Raw genomic sequence first — 24,060 nt, 5'->3', positions numbered from 1 at the left:
GGTGTTTTTGCAGATTTGAATGGCATTTTAGATCTTGGCCCACTATATATATTTGACTTACTCACCTCAGCTTGGTGTGTATAAATATATATATATATATACATATACATATATATTTATAAGAAGCAAACAAGAACGTGTGTGTGTGCTTGTGACTTTTGTGGGAAAATCGAGTCCGATGGCAAAGCCGAGGCTTCGCCCACGGAAAGTCGCAAGATTTACCCCCAGGCCGCTCCTCCGATCAGGCATCGTAAACGTTTAGATAGGCTCCTATGTAGAGGAGCTGAACTCTGTTAACTCTTGCCCAACAGGAAAGAAATAAGTCTCCATCTAGGAGTCCGGTGTTCCTGGATAGAGAAACTCTATCCAGGAACACCTACTACAGGGCGTCAACAGCAATCAGGGGAGCGGAGCAGCTCCACTCCCTTGATTGCTGTTGCAGTCTTGGACTATGTGTTCCTGGATAGAGTGCCCAGCACTAGAGGTTAAATGGGGAGAAGTCTCCCTATTCAAAACCTCTAGTGCTCTCTGAGTGATTCGTCACTAGGGCAGAACACAAGCAGAGTCAGGGTCACAGGCAATGGGTCAGGCCAGGCAGCATACAATCAATAGGTCAGGAACAGGCAATGGCCAGCAGAAGTAAATGAACCCACTACATAAACCAGCAGCAAGTTAGCTTAGCTTAACACTACAACAGGCACTACCGTAGTATATAGGAGCAGAAAGGCTATAAAGCCCTAGCAGCCAATGGCAGCGCAGAATTTAGCCAGGGACCAATCTGATGGTAAAATCCACTTTAGCTGTTTGTAATATCCTAAGAGTGTGCAGGGGATGCCGAGATAGTACATCTCAGGCTGCACGGCTAAAGGGATGCAGATGATGCTCTTTTTCTTTTTTTCTCTTTGCTGCTGCTGATGTACGATGTAGGTGTACTGAGCCTGCTTTGTAGGGTATAACATCTGAGCCCGCAACTGCTGGAGAGAATTAACTTGTGCAGACCAGTCACAGGATAGGTAAGGTAAAGTTGGTCCTCTTTAGACTTAAATTGAACATTTGCAATCTTTGAGCGTGAGCTTCATAATATATATAACTTTTTCTAGTCAAAATTAAACATAACCATACTTATCAGGTGAGGTTATTTAACGTTTTTAACAAATGTGCATATAGTGAAGATTGCCAATTATGACTATATTCCAATTGTATTTGAGGGCTTCATAGCTATCTAAGCGTTAGGTCTAAATTTTTATTTGCTTAGAAGTCAAACTTTGAAGGCCTTCTTTAGTATACTTTCATAAATCTTTAGTATACTTTCATAACCATTCGTTTGAACATATGCCCATTGGAATGTCCAGCTTTTATTTTTTGTCATTTTATTTAACCACAATCTTTGGAGTTTGAGAAATATGAGAAAATGAGAAAATGACGTTCTTTGGTAGATCTTTAGTTGTGACAAAAAAAATATGCTAATAGATGCATATTTTTTGGGGCATGGAAGGCAAAAAAATATGCTGAGACGCAAAAAAAATTCCTCTAGCACCTGCTAAAAGAGCAAGAGAAAGCGATTGCAACCCAGGATAGCTAACCATAAGCTGCACCAATAACTGCACAGTAATGTACTGCAAGTGGGTGCTTAGGGCATATTCAGACTAGCAGTATTTTTCTTCTGTATTTACCACTCTTGGGCATCTACTTTCAAACAAAGTGCTCAGAATTGGTAACAGGCTGTCACTACTATGCTTTTTCAGTGTAAAAAAAAAAACCTAGCAGAGGAGTTCCCTTTTTTTCCACTTTTTTTTAATTGAAAACATTTGTAAGAACCACCTGTAAATATTTGCACACATTTTAGGCATTTGCAAGTGGCACCATTTCAAGTGTTTGGAGGTGGCAGGGGCAGAAAACTGCCTCTGGACATGGATGTAGCAACCAAAAAATGCACAACAACTCTACCGCCACCTACTATATATCAAAAAAAGGATAATGAATGGACCCATTTGATCCAGTGTTAACCTTGTTTGTGATAAAGATGCTTTAAAACATAAGTGAAAAAAGTCTGAATATGCCCATACTATGAAGTTCAATAACTTTGTCGGTTTTTATTCTGGTCTGGAATTTTTACATTAGGGCAAGTCTAGAATAGAAAGTTAAAGATGATTTGAAAAAGCAAAAGCCTATCTATCTATCTATCTATCTATCTATCTATCTATCTATCTATCTATCTATCTATCTATCTACCTTGAACCTTGAATGGATTCTCCAAAGTAATTTGATATTTGCTAGCAAATGTTTTAAATCCTGGATCAGATCCACTTCAAGTTTTCTGGATCACCCAGCTTCACTGTTGAAAATGTATCCTGTCCAGCCTTGGAATCTTTAATAAATTAGGCATTTTCTCTCACTCTGTCCACAAGTTTTTTTTTTACATATGTAACCACTCTTTGAATGGAAATGCTGTTCAAATACAAGCCCTGTGCTCTGTGTGGACAGATTCGTGTTTGCACGACCATGTTACACGCTGACACAGCCCTAGTGACCCTTGGAGACATAGGCACTCGGTGTGTACAGATTCACACACACAGAATAAGCAGTATACTATATGCCTTAGGCCTTGTGTATATAGATTTTCCTTTGATCAGGCCAAGTGGAAGACAAGTGAATGTACAGAGGGGTCTGTGGTAGCTCTCTGGCTTCAGAAACATACTATTATAGTTTCCAAACTATTGACACTTTATCACTTTTGCATGTTGCATTAGCAGAGGTGTAAAAGTAAAACTTGTTCCACAACTGAAAATTATGAGCAGATGGGATTTTAAATGCACAGGATGTCCCTTCTGTGGTGGGATCTGACCATGCACAGTTTATTGTAGGATGTCAGGAACTCGCATCAATACGACCTGGCTAATCAAGCCGAAGATCTGACACTCAGAAGAAGGCTGAGTGAAAATGATCACACCTACAATGGAGCAAGGACAGGTGAATAAAGAACTTGTTTGGTCATTTTTTTTTATTTAAAAGGTTCAGTTCAGATGTGCGTTGCAATAAAGCAGCACATTAATTTGGAAGAAATGCTATTCTATCAATTAGGGGCTTGGAGAAGGTGGGGGCCCTCTGCAACTACCCCACCGTAATGAGAGAGTAAAGTACATCAGTGTGGTGGTCAATTGGAAGAATTCCTCTTACATTGCTGGCCATTGGGAGGAATGTCACCCTTACAGATAGCCAAAAAGATCAGAAAAAGGAACTCCCAGCAACCTCTGGAGGAACACTGGGTGAGAAACACTAATATAGAATGTATATGTAAACCCAATCACTAAATCTCATTTAATGTTCATGACATTTTAAAAATTATTTTGCAATGTTTCTTTAATTTGGCAGCTTTTACTTTCATAAAATATTACCTAGAGATGCTGTCTTTCAACTGTGTCACTGCATTGTCAACCTGATACAAGGGCTTTTGATTGAGACTAAAAATGGCCTTTTCTTTGACAACTGATACTGTATATACAGTGTACCAAATATATTTATTGTACATCGCTGAACAATATGTTGGTGCTAAATAAATCCCGTTTTTTAACAAAAAAAACTTTTTAAAAAACTTTTATCATACATGTTTGTAAACTGATTATTTTAAATATTTGATATTTCTTTCAGCAAGGATTAATATAAAAAAAGTAAAAAAAAAAGAGAGACCAAACTATATAACTACTACAAGCCAACGTAAGGAAAGAGAAAGCACTAAAAATCCCCAGAGAGCAGCACAGTGCCCAAGAGCCGATTGAGGTCTCAGGGTCACAGCTTGGGCACCAGGGGCAAAGACCTCTGCAGATATTTGATACCTAATGGGGTCAAACTTCAAAAATATAGGTATGGACACATGGGCCTGATTTATTAAAGCTCTCCAAGACTGAAGAAGATAGACTTTCATGGATGAACCTGGGTGACACAGCAAACCTGGAATGGTCTTCTTAAAAATAATTTGCTTTTTGTTGGAAAATGTTTTCAATCCTGGACTTGATCTATTCAAGGATCACCCAAGTTCCCCCATGATAGTCTATCGTTTCCAGTCAAGGAGAGATTTATTAAATCCACTGAGCCATGGAAAGCAATAAGATTGCAGAAGGCACTGGGGTCACCAAAAGCACAGTATCATTGGGGGTCAGCTGTAAGCATGGGGCACAAGCTCCAAAAGATCACAACAACTTGTCCATTCACTGAAAAGTAAGGTTTGAAGTACAGGTACTTGATTAGGTCTGGGCAATGTAACTCCCGCTCATGCACATTGAAGTTACATTCTCTCTGTGTGACTTCTAGGTGCTTCCCTGGATATATAGCAAGGCAATACTGCTACCTCTCTTCCTGCATGGCCATTGCCAACCTCTTATATAGGAGTACTGACAGCCTTACTAGGTTGATTGGCAGCATTTTAGCTCCTTGCACCCCTACTGTTCTGTCAATTGGGGTCTTGGAGAAGGTGGGGGCCCTCTGCAATGGCCCTACCCTAGACGGCCCTGATAATGTGCATACATGTACAGTACACCAGCAACCATAGCCTCAACTTTACAACATTACCACGGCTAAGACTTCCTGGCTTTTTAGCAACCCCCTTCATTTATCCGAATAAAGCAAGCTCTGTGTTTATCATCAAATACATTAGGGTAATTAAAAACTGGAAACTCTTCAAGTTCTACAATAGTACAAAAGGTTTATGGAGAACAAAGAAGAGTTACATGCAGCTATGTAATAACAAATATGCATCAACCTCAAACACATCACAGTGACCTAAATGAGTAAGAAATTATTATTTCTATTAAGTAAATCTTAAAATTGCTGGATAACATTTAGTTTGGTAAAATGATTTATACCATATTTTGCCCTGTTTTTTTACTTTTATAAAATAGTGGATAGGGAGTTTATTTCCTTTTTGCACATCGGTGCTGTTGATTTCCTTCAAATACCTGCAGCTACCTACAGGGCCTGATTTAATAAAGCTCTCCAAGGCTGCAGAGGATACACTTTCATCAGTGAAGCTGGGTGATCCAGCAAACCTGGAATGAATCTGGTCCAGGACTCAAAACATTTGCTAGCAAACGGCAAATGACTTTTAAGAAATCCATTTCAGGTTTGCTGGATCATTCAGCTTCACTGCTAAAAGTGTATTCTATACAGCCTTGGAGAGCTTTAATAAATCAGGCCCACAGTCTATTTGCAGGTCATTTTACTAGACTGACTATCTATGCATATATATGCAATGTGTGCTGCTTCAATGGAAAATTAGTTAAACTCTGCATATGAATGAACTGATGAACACCATATCCCAAATAAATTTATGCATAGCGATAAGAAGTAAAAGAAAGGAACTTTAAAGCTGTCCCATATCAAATTAATTAAACAATTAAAAGTCAAACACCTTTATTTTCACATAATATAGACATATTTTAGAGGTTTATCTGCTTTTTTTATTATGTAACAATAAAGATGTTTATCTTTGAAATTATTTATTGATTATTTGCCAAAAGGTTTTTGAAGGATACTTTAAGGTTCCACACCATTACATTTAATTGTCAAGCATATATTTATTTGGAGTATGGCATTCACCAGGTCATATATACACACAGCCTAATTCAACGGAATTAAAAGCAGCACACATTGCATAAATCTGCTCATCTATTATCTATAGTATTATACATAGATGTTCAGGGGATACTGAAGTGTGTGCATGTGGACAGTAAGTAGCTGAATAGGTTGAAAGCAAACAAACACAGCAAAGTGCAAAATAGTGGAATATTTTATTTATTAAAATTTTATTTAACAAAAACATGGCAATTTATCGTATAGGTCATTTTAACAAACTAAATAATTTTCTAATTGATTGTTATAGCCACTTTTTGCCTCCATAAGGGGTGAATATGACAGAGTGGCATTGGAGCCCTATTGGGAGACAAGGAAAATGCATTGTGGAGTTGGAGAGAGTGCGGAGAAGGGCAACTAAATTAATAAAAGGAATGGAGGAGCTCAGCTATGAGGAGAGATTAGCTGAACTGAATCTATTCCCCCTTGAGAAGAGATGTATAAGGGGGGATATGATCACCCTGTATAAATATAAAAACAGTCCATATAGATAGTCCAATTTTTCACTTTGAGATCATTACAAAGAACAAGGGGGCGCTCTTTGCGTCTGGAGGAAAAGAAGTTTAATCTTCAGGAAAGGAAGGGATTCTTCACTGTAAGGTTCCCTGAATTGGGTCCACCAAGAAGTAATTTTAGCAAGTTCTATAGATGGTTTAAGAAAAAGCTGGATGATTTCTAGAAGCACAGAATATACCTGGGAATTAAAGCTTTAAGGTAAAGATAACAGAGACTGCTGATCCAGGAACATACGATTGCCTCACGGGATCAGGATGGAATATACTTCACTGTTGGAGAAAATTGAACCATGTTTTAAAAGGGTTTTGTTTGCCTTCCTCTGAATCAACTATAGGGTTTTATCTGGCATATGTTTCCATAGTGGTTGAACTTGATGGACTTGGTTTTTTAGCCTAACAACGTAATTATGCATAGTCATTCTATAACTGGAAGTGCCTAAATGAGGGTGCTCTATCTCTTTGTATCTTTATTTTTTATATATATAAAAAACTCTTAAACAATATTTCTAGGACCAAGGTTGTTTACAGACCAATCTAGGTGCCAATATGTACAAACTGTGATTGGCAAGTCGGGGTAGAGTTAAGCCCTGTAAAATGTAATTTAGTGATACAACATACTGTAGAAATAAACAAACACTAACGACCACTGTTGTTTTTCCATCCCCCTTCTAAATAAAACAAAACAAGCTACCCTATAATTACTGAGTGTCAGTACAATGCTATTGATTTATCATGTTTCCTGATATACAGATGAACATCTTTGTATTATTACACATCATTTATATAGCGCCAACATATTCAGCAGAGCTGTACAAAGTCCATAGTCATGTCACTAACAAAGGAACTCACAATCTAATGTCCCTCCATAGTCATATGTCATAATACAGTCTAATGTCAATTTTAACGGAAAGCCAGTTAACCAAACTGCATGTTTTTGGAATGTGGGAGGAAACCAGAGTACCCGGAGGAAACTCCTGCAATTACAGTTAGAACCTACAAACTCCATGCAGATAGTATTCTAGCCCAGATTTGAACCTGGGACCTAGCGCTGCAAAGGCCAGAACACAATAATGAAAATAGGAACTAGTAACAATAGTAACTTATCATTAATACGTATTTTCAGTTATGTTACATTAGTAACTCGAATGAAAACATTGCAGCCACACCAGAAAGAAATAATATCATTCATGAATGTGCACAAGCAGAATAGCCTGAAGATATGTCACACACATAGTTCTCTCACCTAGGCGGCGGCACTAAACACAATGTTCACTGTACAAACATTTGTGGTTTTGTGATCAAACGTTCTAAACAATGGTAATATTGTCTGAACATCCTGTTTCTATGTACGTTGTAATTCTGTCTAAATTTTTCATCTTTTATAAAGCTGTTTGTGGGAGTCAAACACTACAGCTCTGTGAATTTCCAATTATTGGTGAATTATTTTCTTCTACTCTGCTGTGAAATGGACTGAACGCAATAAAGTCTTAAGGCCAAATGCAAATTCATTTACTAAGGTATGGACTAGTTTACACAAACTTATAAATTCAGCCACATTGTCTTTTGTCCTAGTGGTTGGCAGGCAGAGGGGTTTGTTCAGGCCGTAGGTGGAATAGACAAATGACTATTGAATGCTAGCTTCCTAAAATTCAGGATATACTGCAATGTCTGTCACCACCTGCCACACCTTTCCCTAGGGAATGATATATAAGGCTCCTGATTGCTCTGCTTCTTGACCAACATTTGAATTTGAAAATCTATTCCATGTTTGCTGGATCACCCAGCTTTACCGATGAAAGTGTATTCTCTCCAGCTTTGGAGAACTCAGGGCCGTTGTTGTGAACTAGCCCAATGTGGACTGAGATCACCCAGACCACCCATGTACCCATACAACAGTCAATGCATACACAAATGAAATCATCTGCTTGTCAGAGCAATCATTGCTGAATGACTGAATTAAAATCAACCACATGATGAAGGTGCTTTTAGGAAGCAAAAAAATGAATGATCAAACATGATCTGAACACTCTTGAGGCTTCTTTCTTTCTTTCCTTCTTTCGTTTCTCTCTCTCTATTTCCTTCTTTCTTTCTTTTTTCTCTTTCATTCTTTCTTTTCTTTCTTTCCTCTCTTTCCTTCTTTCTTTCTTTTTTCTCTCTCTCTCTTTCCTTCTTTCTTTTCTTTTCTCTCTCTCTTTCCTTCTTTCATTCCTCTCTTTCCTTCTTTCTTTCTTTTTCTCTCTCTCTTTCCTTTATTCTTTCTTTTCTCTCTCTCTCTCTTTCCTTCTTTCATTCCTCTCTTTCCTTCTTTCTTTTCTTTCCTTTCTCTCTCTCTCTCTCTCTCTTTCCTTCTTTTTTTTTTATTTCTTTCCTCTCTTTCCTTTTTTTCTTTTGTTTTATCTTGTTTTGTTAAAATCTTGATTTACTATTTAATATTATCTTGTCCCCGAAAATCTGAAGAGTAATTTGCCAGCTGTGTAAATGACATGATTACTCACACCTCCAAAGAGAACACGTCTCTGAGTGTTCTGCCAAGCCTTCTGGATCACACCCAAAACAATTAGTTCGTTTGTTACGTGGCAACATAGGGACAGTGTGACGGATTGTGAGCAGACGGAAGGATGTACTGTAGTTCTTTGTAAAGCTGACAATATATTGGTCAATATTTTAAAAAAAATTCCTTGGATTTAATGTGTTCTAAGTATAATTTTTTTCACCCAAGTGTTACACATAATTTACAAATTTCACATTGGTTTCATTTGTGTTGCCTTCCTTTTTTTTCTAGTCTGAGTTTAATGCTTTAATTTGAGGTCACCTGGTTGTAATGAGTTCCTTATTCTCATTTCTTGTTGTGTCTCTACCCAGCTCAGTGTAGGATGTATATGGGAGGCGAACTCTCATGGAATTTTGTCATTTTGGCTTAGCTAATCAAGATGGCCAAAGATTTGAAACCCAGAAGAAGACCAGGTATGGATGGCAGGACCTAGGACGGAGCCAGGATGGGTGAGTGTTATTTAAAAAAAATGGGATTTTTAATGTTTGGTTCTGCTTTAAGGCCAATCCAAATTATGCGGCTTTGAAAATGTGACCCATAGATTTGAATGGGCTGCCTATGGCATGTTTGTATATGAACCATTGTCCATACATTATTGTTTCACATTAAAAAGTATGCTAAATGTGGTGCCATGTATTGCAGTGCAGTGCACCCTTATATGAAGGTGTACTGGGTTCCATTCTCTGTGAATGTGTGTTACTAGCATTGCAATGCATGGTAAGGTGTCTGATGCTGCACTGCAAAGATGTAAACCCAAAGGTACAAAATAAAACTTCTTTTTCCTTTCTATAACTATTTACCAAATCATGTGGCAGGCACTTGCAACCGGATTATGTGTGGGAAGAAAATGTCATGTTACTTCCGTGATGGTACACAGGAATATCTACTTAAAATGGAATTTCCACGTCATTTTTACATCAGCTTGCTGTGTACTCACACCCATTCACAGAATTATCTATTGAATACTCCCAGAATGGAGTGACTAATAATATCTGTAACAATATACTGTGCAACAAGTACTTTCCCTGTTGTAGGAAAACTGCTCCATCCATTGTCAATATTTGTACAAGAAATACATTGATGTTAAACCAAAGTAAAAAGATTGCAACATCCAGATCCTGTATCTACAGTCATGTGAAAAAGTAAGAACCCCATGGAAGTTGTTGACTTTTGCAATATAATTTAACAAGCAAACAATTTATCATTATTCCAACGGTGCCAAGGAAAGTTTCCCTTTTCTATTCCTTATTCAACAAAAATATTAAAAGATGTACTGTGAAAAAAGTAAGTACACCCAGAAGTTGCCATTGTTCTGTTTAACAAAAATGTTAACACTTCTTGAAATTTTGTATGAATTAACATTATTATTTGAAATTTCACTGATTCAATTTTTGATCACCCTTCTGTGGAACATTAGTACAGTCGCAAGTTTGTTTCTACATACTCTGCCCATTTTAAACCCCCTCTTTCACAACATTTCATTGGGATTGAAATCATGGTTTGACATAAGCTAGTTCTGGACTGGGCAGCATGGTGACTCAGTGGTTAGGACTCTGGCCCTTGCAGCGCTAGGTCCCAGGTTCAAATCTCGGCCAGGACAATACCTGCATGGAGTTTGCAGGTTCTCCCAATGGCTGCGTGGGTTTCCTCCCACATTCCAAAAACATGCAGTTAGGTTAGTTGGCCTCCTCTCAAAATTCTCTTTAGACGATATTATAGACATATTACTATGGTAAGGACATTAGATTGTAAGCCCTTTGAGGGGCCGCTAGTGATATGACTATAGACTTTACATAGCAATGCAATCTCAGTGCATAACGCTCCAGACAGGGGGCAAGCTATTAAAAGGTTTTTTTTTTTAAAAAAAAGGGTTCAAAAGTACAATTGAAAAAATGGCAGTATGAGTTTTAATATATCATGCATAAATTGATTGTAACAACTATTATAACAATATACTTTGAGATTTCAAACAAAAATACATAGAAACTGGTTTGTAATTGTGTTTTCACTGAAACAGTTGGTTGAATAGCGTTCTAGAGGGTCTGACGCGTTTCACAATATCTTCTTACTCATAGGAGGAACTTATATCCCAGGGACGCCGGCCCCACATGCACAGCAGGGAGGGAGAGTTCCCAGTAATCTCTTCCCTTCCTGGATTAGTCTTCTTAAGAGTCCCATTTTGAGTCTAGCCATTGTGGACTTGAACCTTGCAGCTGATAGAAGTCTATTGCCAGAAGCCCTTTTTTTAATTCAGTCTGAAACCAGGCCCAGGAATTATTTTACCGATGTCCATCGGGGATTATTGACTTGGCCCGCTCCTACAATCAACACAGTTTTAATACCTTCCATTATTTGGATCCAGTACCACCACAATGGCTGCTCCACTGTAAAAGGATCTGATTACATACCAGGATTGCTTATCTTCTCCCCTTTCTTTTTGTCTTTACCCATGGTTGAACTATTGAGCTCTTAGATACATGATCCCCCTATGCCCCTGATGAAGCAGATATTACAAAACGCGTTGGAACCTCTAGGACGCTATTCTCATCATTGTACCAGTGGACACTCAATTACAAACCAATTCCTATGTATTTTATTATGACATTTTTTCAATTGTACTTTTTGAACCAAAAAAACTCCTGTTTCTTGCTGTGCAAAAAGACTAATTTACACATCAGGTTGTTTGTTTGTTTGTTAACTACTATACATTGGAAAACCGACTGGAGACATTTTTTTTAGATTTGGATAAAGTACTCATTGGTTATGACCCCCATTAGGTTTTTGTTGCTGTTTACATCCTTATTAGAGAGATTCATTCTACCTCTTTATGTACTTATTGTTTGGCTGCATTCCACTCCCTGGGGACAAGCAAATTTATTTACGCCTAGCGGGGTGCAAATTGTTGAAAACTTTGAGGTAAACCTATTTGCTTGGATCTCTGCCATAATTTCCATGGGTCTGATTTATTAAAGCTCTCCAAGGCTGGGGATGCGGGGGTGTGAAGATACTCAGGGGTTTACACTTTAAATATGTGTCAGTTCAGCTATTGCTTTTATCTTACCCTGTCAAACCCAATAGCAAATGTATGTGGATCTGACCAAGACACATAAAGGAATTCAGGCTTCCAGATCCATTCTGCCGGAAAATTAGGTCAGGTAATAATACTGGATGAGAAGACCTGCCTTACAGAGTTGAAATTTATCCCAAAGGCATTCAGTGGAGTTGAAGTCAGGGCTCCGTGCAGGACATTGGAGTTCTTCCACACCAAACTCATTCAACCTTGTCGTTTTATAGAGCTGTCTTTATAGACGGGGCCCATTCATGCTGGACAAGAACCTTCCCCAGCCTGTTACCACCAGGGTAGAACTGCCTAAATGCCTTTGTATGCCACTAGTATTAGCAGTACATTTCACGGGATCTACAGTACCTGATCTAATCATTTGGGGGGCTTTCCACATACATTATTATTATACAGTATTAATATAGCACCATCATATTACACAGCGCTGTACAAAGTCAATAGTCGTGTCACTAACTGTCACTTAAAGGAGCTCACAATCTAATGTCCCTACCATAGTCATTTGTCATTAATGTCATCTAAGGACTATTTTTGAGGGGAAGCCATTTAACTTTACCGCATGTTTTTGGGATGTGGGAGGAAACCGGAGTACCCGGAGGAAACCCACATGGACATGGGGAGAACCTGCAAACTCCATGCAGATAGCATTCTGGCCGAGATTCCAACCTGGGACCTAGCGCTGCAAAGGCAAGAGTGCTACCTCTGAGCCACCATGCTGCCATACATATTGCTATATAGGAAGCTGTGATGGTCAGGTGTCCACCAACCTTTGGCTCATGTAGAAGTGGAGCTAATGATACTTTTTGCTAGTTTCTTTAAATTATATCAAGCTTGTAAATATTTGTTTTTTTTTTTCTTCCAAAAACTGCGGCACCCCACGACTGTCACCCTGCTAGCTGCTCAGTCATTCATGCTGCAGCTTTAGTTTCTATAGAATAATCGTCTGCATATTTGATTAACCCTCCTAGCAGTATTCCCGAGTTTGATTCGGGGTGGATTTAATTTGCAAAAAGTGGTAATCCCGAGTCACACTTGGGGTTGCTAAAAACAATAAAAAACCTCACTTACCTTGTTCCTTTGGTGTCTGCCGATGAGAGGCGTCCTGCTCGTCCGTTCAGGTCCTCCTGCAGCATGCTCTTCCTCCGATCTTCTCCTGGCGTTTTCTGGGGTTTCCTGGTGATGTCTGAGCAGCGAGAAATTCAAAAAATTTTGTATTGGGTTCAATACAAAATAACTGTATTAAGTCGAATACATTGAAATCTTTATATTATATATATATAATATATGCTAATGTACAGTTATATTACAGGTTTCTGTATTTTTATGCACCCTTTTTTTAACAGATTTTTGTGTTTTTTTGTATATTAAAAGTTTATTATTACATTAAATGTATTAAATATTGGACATATTTCGGTTATGCCTTAGGCCTACAATATAAAATAAATTTCCATGCAAAAATTGCAACGCTTTTTGCATAGAAATACTGACATTAATAGAATGCTAGGGGGGTTAAGAGGAAGTTTTGTGACTCAAGGAAGACCCTTTATGTGTCTGTGATTTAATTGTATGTGCCTGGCCTGATAATTGTATAAGGCAAAGGGAAAGAGAAGAAAAAGACAGGCTTTTTTTAGGCACTTAGAATCATAAAAATTGTTGAAATGTAATAACTAATTATTAGGGACAAATAGTCTCAACTATACAAAGTTCTCCTGTGCTAGACGTTTCACTAAGACAGTTTGATTAGAGATAATAAATCATGAAGTCTGTGGTCATTTTGTACAAATTTAGGCAGTTATAATGCGGACAGTAGAAAGAACTTGGTCCCGACGCGTTTTCGACCAATAAGGGCTTCCTCAGGGCATTTAGGAGTTCGATATGTTTCATCTGCCGGTTTAGGATTTAAGGGACCAGTGTTATGATAGGGACTAGGTTGAGAGCAGCCAGATAGTTGTATAGGTAAACTTTTCATATGCTGCCTGCAAGCAGAAACAGTCTGCTAGCAATGTTCTGGTAGTATACAGCAGGGTAGTAAGGGTGGCAATGTTGGAGACTAAAAAACCATACGAGTGTGAGTGGAGAACTCAGAATCTCCTTGATCTCCTCCTAGTCCAAAATCTAAGCTATGAAGCTGATATAGTTATGTGTTGGTGTATTTCTCCATGTTGTGATTTCCTCCGGGGAGTAGCCATATGTGGCGTGCTCCTTATCACTATTTAGTACTGCGAGTGATATCTCTTATTCTTCTCTGTGAATAGTACCAGTAGTGATTCAAGCAATTTCTGCATTGCATTTTATTTCTACTTTCTCCTTCCCTCGTCTGCATATTTGACAGATGGTGGCAGTGGGTGTCCCCGCTTAGTGCCCCCCCTATCCAATCTCTATGGGGCTTCTGCCAGGAGAAGCTGTTTGTAGTGTTTTCAGTGTGTAAAATGCCTTAAAACTCTTTTATGTAATGTAAAAATTTTTTTTTTTTGTGCAACACTTAAATAAATTAAAAAGGGTGCAGCATGGCCCCCAATTCTCTAGGCCTGGGTGATCGAGAATGAATAGGAGCACAACGCCTTCCAGATACCTACGTCAGGCATTCCTGAAGGCTCTTGGGTGCTCTTTCTGTGCATGCCTGAGCATCTCAGGCATGCTCAGAAGGAGCCTTTTCGTCCAAACAGAAACATTTGCTGATCTCACGCATGCGTAGTGACATCAAATTTTTTTTTTCATCCTAGGTCACCCGATCTCGCGCCTGGGTTGGGTAATGTAGGATGAAGAACCCGGAAGAAGAACGGAAGATGGCAGTGCCCGGAGTGCTGGCTCCGGGATGACACGGGACCAATGACACGGTTCAGTCCTTCAGATTTTAAAGCTTCTGAACCCTGTAATTTTATGTAGGTGAGATGTACCTTTTTTGAGGAAAGTTGCGGATCCCTTGCTCAGCAGAAATGAAATGCAAACGGGTAAACAGTGTTTTAGGCTTTCGATCTGCTGTAACAATAGTCAGTGAAATGTTGGAGTAATCTTCTACACTTGCTTCTCACCATCTTATTTGTAATTTGTGTTGCGGGACAGTGCAACAACTTTGCAGGTTAAAGGTTCGGCGACAAACATGTCTATTGTTGTACTTCTTATAGTGATTGGTATCTCTATGGTGCATTAATAGAAATTGTTCTAATTTCTTCTTTGACTTGTTTATGTGTGTCTATGGGAAAGCAGTGTTGTCTTCTTAGGGATGGGTGCTCCCGTGGGCTTTGTTGCAGCCAACGTTTAGACATGAAGTGCACCAACACATTCAGCCATCTCGGGGGTCCCAATGAATGACTGAACTCCAGCTTCATTGCTGTCAGGAGTTATAAAACATGTAGGGGCTGCACATTCTCAAAGCAGCTGATGGTAACTCCAGGGCCATACATTATTATTATTATTATTATTATTATTACTATTAAACAGAATTTATATAGCGCCAACATATTACTCAGCACTGTACATTAAATAGGGGTTGCAAATGACAGATGAAAACACAGTGACACAGGAGGAGAGGACCCTGCCCAGAAGAGCTTACAATCTAAGCATAATACACAGACTTGAAGCACATCAAAAGTACTTTTGAAATTTACTTTTTTTCAAAACTAGGCATCCCCAAAAAAAAACAGAACTAAATAGGAAAGGATATGTGGAGGAAAGTTTAATATCGCAGCTGATGTTCCTTCTGCTATAAAATACATTTACTTGCTTGTTCATAACATTCTTCTCAATGTACACTAAGCAGCACATGCCCAGCTCAGTGTACAATGCATGCACATAGATGCTGGAAATGAATGAATTCCCATGAGCATGCACAGGAGATGTAACATTCTGACACGACCAATTCAAGATGGCAGAAGATCCAGAACCAAGAAGAGGACCAGGCAAAGATTGCTTTATCTGTGATGGGGCAAGGACAGGTGAGTGTAATTAAAAAATGACCAGGCAGGTATTATTATAATGGACCTGCCTGCTTGCAATTTTTTAATGAATTGTCTTTGGTGAAAATTTAGTGACTGTACAGCTGCCCTCTGTAATCATTCAGTGATCTGCCCTGCAAAGGTCCATTGCTGTTTCCTATAGAGGAGGACACCGCTTTGCACTTCCGCCACCACCTAGAAAGAACAGGACTGTCTTTTCCTACTGGAGATTACCATTGATTATTTATATTGCAACATTTGGTACAAGTGTGTACATAGCTTCAGGTCACATCCCCTCCTATTGTGCGATACTTCCCCCACCTCTTATATTATAAGCTCGTCAAGGCAGGGTCCTCTCCTTCTCCTGTGTCACTGTCTGTATCTGTCATTTTCAACCCCTTTTTAATGTACAGCGCTGTGTAATATGCTGGTGCTATAAAAAAAAAATCCTGTTTATTATTATTATTATTATTATTATTATTATTAATACTACTAATAATAACAGTAATAATATTATTATTATTATTAATATTAATAATAATAATAATAATAATAATAATAATAATAAAACAAATAATAATAATCTTACATTAACTGACACACAGACAACATGGTATGTTAAATCTTTTTACAAAACTCTATCAGACATATTCTGCAGAATCCTTGCGCAGCTCAGAATTATGTGATGCTTTGTCGCCCCCTTGTGTTTGAAAAGCTCCATGCACTTAGACTTTGAGAGTAGCAATTTCATTAGACCAGACAGTTCAGTTACCTAATTTATTAATAATATTATGTACATATTTAATGTACTATATGTACAATAAATAGGGGTTGCAAATGACAGACGAATACAGACAGTGACACAAGAGGAGGAGAGGACCCTGCCCCGAAGAGCTTACAATCTATGAATTGGGGGAAGTAACACACAATAGGAGGGGAGATAACTTAATTACATTGAAGTGGTATAGTTCAATTTTATTTTATCTCATATATGAAAGCATAGTTTATTGTTTGTGTTCTTCTTTTAAAAAAATCCACACTAAACTAACACTGCAAACATTTCAAGTTTCTAAGCCATCAGTGTGATGTATGGAGTCCATGGCTTCTATAGAATGGGAGATGACATAGGAAAGCAGATTTAGGCATTCAGAGTTCTCTAAGTGTAAAGCTTTCATACAAGTTATTCACATTCCATTACATATCCTAAAAGAGGACTGCTTCCTATTTTAGGAGACATGCAAATCATTTTATGGCAGTCTTGGGAACAGATACAATTTAAACATTTTTCCTATATATTCAATAAATTTATGTTGTTTTTTTCAGTGTTTTTTGGGAGATAAATGTGCATACTGTTAAAGAGACTCATAAAGCAAAAGTAATAGTATTCACCTCTCTATACATAAAGCAATTGTGACCTTAGAAATAGTGACCGGCTGTTCATTGGCTAAACTGGAAAGAAGGTTTCCCCCACCTTGTCTAGAATAATAAGTTTTGCATGTATAGATAGATGCCTTGTTGGTTATACTTTGTTCTAATTTTATTCTACAGAACCAAGCCATCATATAATGCTTTGCTGATATACAAAGGGTAAATCTCCAACATATACACATGATTGCATTACTTGCAAGAAAAACATCAATTCTACATTAAAAGCAGACACAAAATAAATAGATCCAAACTCAAAGGGCTCTATTTCCAAAAATAATCTCCCAGTCATTTCTCTTAAAATTCACTGATGGTGAATCCTATGGTCATTCTTTTCTACAGGTCTCCTATTAAAACAATGACTCGTTCTGCCACCTAGTGGCCAGTTTTTAAAAGTGCACAGCTGTCACAATAAGAAATGAAAAGGAAAGAAAGGAATTTTATGAGTGAACTAAAAAAGGAAAAATGTATAAAGCTCCAAAAATTTAAAATGTGTTATTTTAGAGGGAAGATTTAGTTTGTAATTTTCCCCTGTGCACTTCCTATGTCTTCTAAAGATCTAAAGACCTTAGAGATCATCTAAGGTACTGCTGCTTCTAAATGCGAAATTTGGAATGAGATTTAGGGATCCGTTTATAAAAAAAGAAGCGAATATGACATTCACTGAAACATTCCCTGATAGAGAATCTTTTAGGTGCATGTGTTCTATTGATAGTAATTGATTCTCCACCAGGAAATATCAGATTCACTGCTTTCTAAATTGGTGATGACACTATTGTGTTGCTTACTGTTCTCCTTGCTGGAGAGGAAGCTGTACCTTAAGAGCTGCAGTGCAAGGATCTCCCTGCTCCTGTTTTTTTAAAATGTATATTTTTATTAAAGGTTACAAACATTTACAAGTATACAACAATACAGAATCACATGGGAAAAAAAAGAAAGGAAAAAGAAGAAAAGAGAAGAACAGGCAGAAGTCCAAGATCTCACTAGGGAAACAACTAGTCCAGCAAACTATATTTAAGGTTCAGATGAGCAACTATATAGATCCGGTAGCTGTTGCTTGATCCCATGAGGCCCAAATTCCCTCAAATTTCTCCAGTTTGTTATTGAGCCTAGCAGATAGATGTTCCATCAGCCGAATATCCCCACACGTGTCCTCAATTCCGCAGCAGAGGGCGGAGTGGGTGATTTCCAATGCACCGAGATTGGGGATCTGGCCACTGTAAAGCTACGTACACACTTCCAATTATTATCGTTGGTAAACGAACGACGAACGATCCTGCACGATATCTGCGAACGATCGTATAGCACCGATCCTGTACATACAGATAACGACACGATCGTTCGCAGATATTGTACACACGATAGATGCGATCGTTTGAACGATACAGGAAGTGACGTGCACCACAGGAAGTGAGCGAACGTTCGTTCACCGCGCATGCTCAGACCATGGACGATCAATGAACGACCGTACACACGATAGATGGTCAACGATCGTCGTCCAATCCGATCCGCCGGTCCGGTCGTTCATTTCCAACGACTATCCTCGTTCATCGGCGTCGTTGGTTACTTTTTTTACGAACGATTTTTGCCCAATCGATCGTTCGTCGTTCGTTCGTCGTTCATTTCCAACGATAAAAATTGGAAGTGTGTACGCAGCTTAAGAATATGCGTCAAAAGATCTTTCCTTGGTTTAGAAAGTTCAGTAATGGTGACATTCAGCAAATGGGTCACTGGATCTAAACTAATAGAGGTTTCCAGTATTTTAGTGAGCCAGTCCAGCAAGGCACTATATAACACTTCCATGTGAAATAAATATGGAGTGAAGCCTGTCTGGGGTTTAATACCAATGCGAAAATTTTTTATATACATTTTCCCTATACAACGTGCATACCGAACTCCTCTGAGCTTTACCCCAAATAACCTTCCACAGCTCTGGAGGGAGTTCCCTGCCCAGAATGGTCTCCCATTTAGTCATATAAGCATGCTTGACTAAAGGCATGGCAGGTTTAGTAGTCAATATCTAGTAAATCTCTGAGATCAGCCCTCTGCGAGATGGACCACCTGCGCATTCACGTTCAAACAACGTGGGGAAAAAAAAGATAAAATCTCTAGTAAGAGTTTGGGTGAAATTTCGGATTTGAAAGCAGCTGTATATGGCCGATGAAGGTAGTAAGTTCAAATTTGAATTGTAGATCCGCAAAGAGCAATAACTTCCTGGTAACTGGATTAGAAATATGTCCAAAACAGAAAATCTGTGAATCCCCTGTGAATCCTCCTGTTATAATTTTGCTTGATCTTCCGATGGTTTCTTGAAATCTATTTGCCAAAGTTTTGCGGAATCATCTGCAGTTTGAGGAAATTTTTGCAAGAATGCCAGAGGCATTCTCACTCATCCTTAGTAGACACCTTTCACAAGCTTTTTTGAAAAATGGTATAATAATATACTGTCAATCATCGTTGCCCCACTGTATGAGATGATGGTTTCCAACCAAGATTCACTTACCTTTTACCCAAAATTCTCACATTCTCATGTTGGATTCAATAAAAAAAACAATACCTTGAATCTTGGGTGGAAACATTTATAAATAGTGTATTAAGAGAAAGGGGCTGTTCACTCATCAAAGTGATTTTAACTTTTCAAGGGATAATTCACTTTGCCTAGTGAATGTTCCAAGGAGTTCCAAAATCAAAATCCAAACAATGATTGGATAGGTGAAGTCTGCAGAGCTTCATCTCATTAACTAAGCTAAGTGAAACATCCCATACAAGGGACTAATTCACTTTTTCTATGGGAAGAGCCCATATTCGTTTAGTAAATCAACTCAAGTGAAATAACGAGAGACAGGAGAAATATGTGAATTGCATCCCCCTCAAATAAATCTTATGTTTCGCCCTTTTGATGACCCTTCAATTCCAGAGAAATACGTCTCGGCGTGTTCCCACAGTGTAGGTATGTGATTGAGTCCCAACATTTCCTTTTGTACAGCCGCACCACCCTGAGAGCTTCACTGTTACCGCGTTGCTGCAGGATCATCCATGGGACATTAGGGGATTTTTTTGGATCTATATAATTCCAGTTTTAGTTGTGATGACCACATGTGGTTTCCAATTTCCTTATTTCACTTTATTGTATACAGGTAGTCCCTGGGTTAAGATCATCTGACATAAGGACGACTCCTAGATACGAACAGGAGATTCCCTGCTCGCTTGTGTGCAGAACAGAGGCTTGAAGGGGGGAGGGGGCTGTTTGCATGACTTGCAGAAATCTTTTGCTAAACACAGCTGAGGTTGTTGGTGATCTTAGGAGCTGTGCTGATCTGTAACCTCTTGTAACTTTTCAATGACCCTGACAAACTAATGAATGTCTGGGCTCTATTAAGTTTTTCTTGGCTTGGTTTGTGATTAGCTCACAGTGAGAATTTTATGCAGTAACTGACACCACACTGCCTAACAATATATTGAGACAAACATCTGTCCTAATTGCAGTTATTAAAATAATGTACCTGTTCTGACTTACATACAAATTCAACTTAAGAACAAGCCTACAGTCCCTATCTCATATATAACCCAGGGACTACCTGTACTAAAAAATAGTGAGACCCCTTTAAATTAGAAGTTTCACACATAGGAATGGAAGTAGAATCACAGTGCCCTGTTTGCATTATCCCATTTTTTCTCAACCAGGGTTCCTCCAGAGGTTGCTGGGGGTTCCTGGTGCAATGAGCAGTTTGTACCTCTCAGGTCAGTTTAGGTGACCCGAATGGCCTTTTTGGTTATCTGTAAGGGTGACATTCTTCCCAATGGCCAGCAATGTAAGCTAAACTACGTTTTTTTAAGAGAACCTGTACTGAGGACACCAGGGGCTTTAGCACTTCTCTGGAACAAGCAGCAGCATGGAGTTTTGGTAATCTCCATGTTTGTTCGGGGTCAGTGACAACCAATCAGGGGTAAAAACCTCTAAGCCAATGCTAGGTGGGAGGGAGCTCTAAGCCAATGCTAGGTGCTAAATACTTTAGGAAGGGGATTGTACACACCCCAGAAAATTGCAAACATCTACAGGTCTCCCCGCTTACTAGTGTTGGTGTTGGAATTCGGGTTGTCCCTATATTCAACACGAAAATGGTGGTTCGAATTCGGGCAGACCCGACCCGAAAAACACAGAATTCGACTTTGCGAATTTGTGTTTAAAAATATGTTTAAGTGAACTCCAGATGAACTCTCAATGGAGTTTCTCCATTGAGAGTTCATTTGAGTTCAGTTCCCACAGTCACCCGGTTTTACTTATCATTGATAAGTACAGCCCCGGGAGCGTGGGAACTTGCGGTCACAGCTCATAGGAAGAACAGAGTGCTTTCAATCAGCTGTGACTGCAGATGAACTCTCAATTTAGAAACTGCTTTGAGAGTTCATCTGCAGTTCCACTGTGATCCCGGGGCATTAGAGGTTTTAGGGGGGGTTTTAGGGAGGATTCCCAGGGCTGCAAGGGAATCCTCCTGTTTGCGATCCCCGGGCTCTAGAGGTTAATTAACTTCTAGTGCCCCGGGATCGCAGTGGAACTGCAGATGAACTCTCAATGGAGTTTCTCCATTGAGAGTTCATCTGAGTTCAGTTCCCACGGTCACCAGGCTGTACTTATCATTGATAAGTACAGTAGTAGTAGTATAAGTATCATTGATAAGTACACCCCGGGTAGCGTGGAAATTTGCGGTCACAGCTGATAAGAGGCACACGAGTGCTTTCAATCAGCTGTGACTGCAGATGAACTCTCAATAGAGTTTCTCCATCGAGATTTCATCTGCAGTTTAGTTCCCATGGTCACCGGGCTGATAAGTACAGCCCTGTGACCGTGGGAACTTTGCGGACAGAAAGATTCTTTATCCAAGGACACATACTACATTTACACTAGGGCTGAAAAAGCAATCTGGGTAGCGGAGCTCCCCTGATTGCTTTTGCAGTTCTACAAAAAAAAAATAATCCCCCCCCCCCCCACAAAAGACTTTAATGGTGTTCGAATTTGGCGTCCGATCACCCAAAAAATATCGGGCTATTTGATCAAATAGCTGCCAAATTGAACACAGCTGTTCGACCAACACTACCGCTCACCATTAAGGAAGCCATTAGTGATCCGGCATGCTGAAATGCATACTATTGTATAACAATGCAGAGTGAAGGGGGTCCCTATGCTCGCCCTCCCCATTTTCCATAGAACATATCAGGCTGCTTGGCAATGCCATTTGCAATGATGGACAGGAGATCCCAGTGTTGGGGTATCTAGGACTTAGAAAAAGTCAGGGGCGCTCCACTTATAACTTATGTATTAATTTTAGGTGAATTTTGGTAAAATTTGCAATAGTCCCATCAAATTGTTTGCATTGTTGTAGCAATTTACTGAATTTGAGTCGGTTACATTTAACCCCATTCTTTTTTTCTATTTAAAGAGTTAAACCTCAGAGCAGTAAGCGTAATAAAAGCAAAGCGGATGGACAGACACAAATAAATCATATTTCTGCATTGTATGCCAGGACCAGGCTACTGATGAAACACCAGCTTGAAATTTCATGAGACCAGTTCAGGCTGGCTGCAACTGCAAATTTGTAATCTCTTCTCTGATTGGTTGGTGTGATCAAATGATTTCCATCTGCCCCGCCTACCTTAGTTACTGTTACTAGGGAAGGAAGCTTTGTATGGTCTGCAGACCAATGCTGCTTCCTGATTGGTTGTCTGCACAAAAACAATCCTTGTGTTTTGTCTACATTGTTACTTTGTATTCTTTTGTATTTGTTGGAGCTGGGAGATGGATTTTACATAAAATTACATTGTTTAAATATTATTATGAAAATTTCACTAGTTCTTTTTATAATTCAGTGTAATTCACTTACATTTTATTTTAATACATTACTCTTTATTTTTGAAAATACTTCCCAAGTGCCCTGAATAATAATAATATAAATTATAATAATAAAAAACTGTAACTATGTTTATTAAAAAGTAGCTCTTAACATCCATTCCACTGGATTTGGCTTTCCCTATTGTCATCAGTCTGCTGCAGGTAGGAGGAAGCTTTTCCTCAATCTCTTTTTTTTAAATTATTATTAATATTAGTAAAAAACAGGATTTAAATAGCGCCAACATATTACACAGCGCTGTACATTAATTTGTCACCCTGTCTCTCCTTATCTCTCATATGAGATTTGGGTTTGCTGATACTATAGGTTAGTAGTGAAATCCCTGGTAATTATGGAGTTTGCTAATTGAGATAAAAAGTTGGCTGGTTTAGAAATATGGAACAACCTATAATGCATCACATAGCTTTCAGTATATTTTGCATAGCTGTTTGATGAACTTTTATAATGATCAGATGAATAAATGAGCACTGTACACATAGCTCTGTTCTGTTCTATGTAGAAGGTGTGGGGATGAACGAGCGTCACTGCGCTTTGCTTTCCTCCATAGGAGTGCACAGCAGTCGTCCCTGATTGGTCGTCCATCAATCCACCGCGGTGGATTAATGAATGACATAGGGGGACTGCCATTTTTTCCAAGATGAGCATGACTATTCATCTTGGGTGACTATTATCTGGCGTGTGAATGTGCCTCTCGCATTTTGGTCAGCCAATATTTTAAAATAGGAGAACGGAGCCCTGAGATTGTCGTTAAATGATAGAGAGAGCCATCACTGGCATTGGCACATGTCTGCCAGCTTCCCATGCCTATTGTTTGACAATAGCCAATAGACAATAGCTCTTATGGCCCTACAGATGACCAGAATTAAATTTCAAGATTCACCCTCTGAAAACTTTATTAGGGTTCACTGCAAGCAAGATCCATACAACTGTTCACCATTTCATTCACCGATTGGCTTTAACAAATCAAATGCTGGCTATCTCCATCACACGATCAGATTCTGATTATTATTAATAAACATAATAT

The 24,060-nt window shown here is 38.9% G+C and overlaps 1 long non-coding RNA gene across 1 annotated transcript; it reads left to right on the top strand.

Moving 5' to 3' along the window:
* The first annotated feature begins 7,437 nt into the window (after nucleotides 1-7,437).
* Nucleotides 7,438-14,915, top strand: LOC140332192 (uncharacterized). The gene is made up of 3 exons (XR_011921054.1): nucleotides 7,438-7,657; nucleotides 9,003-9,140; nucleotides 14,494-14,915. It is a non-coding gene; the product is annotated as an uncharacterized lncRNA (long non-coding RNA).
* The last annotated feature ends 9,145 nt before the right edge of the window (nucleotides 14,916-24,060 follow it).

This window comes from Pyxicephalus adspersus, chromosome 5 (genome assembly GCF_032062135.1).
Source record: "Pyxicephalus adspersus chromosome 5, UCB_Pads_2.0, whole genome shotgun sequence".
Classification (NCBI taxonomy): domain Eukaryota; kingdom Metazoa; phylum Chordata; class Amphibia; order Anura; family Pyxicephalidae; genus Pyxicephalus; species Pyxicephalus adspersus.
Note: the sequence above shows the minus strand (reverse complement) of the source record. Positions and strands in the feature narration are given on the sequence as shown.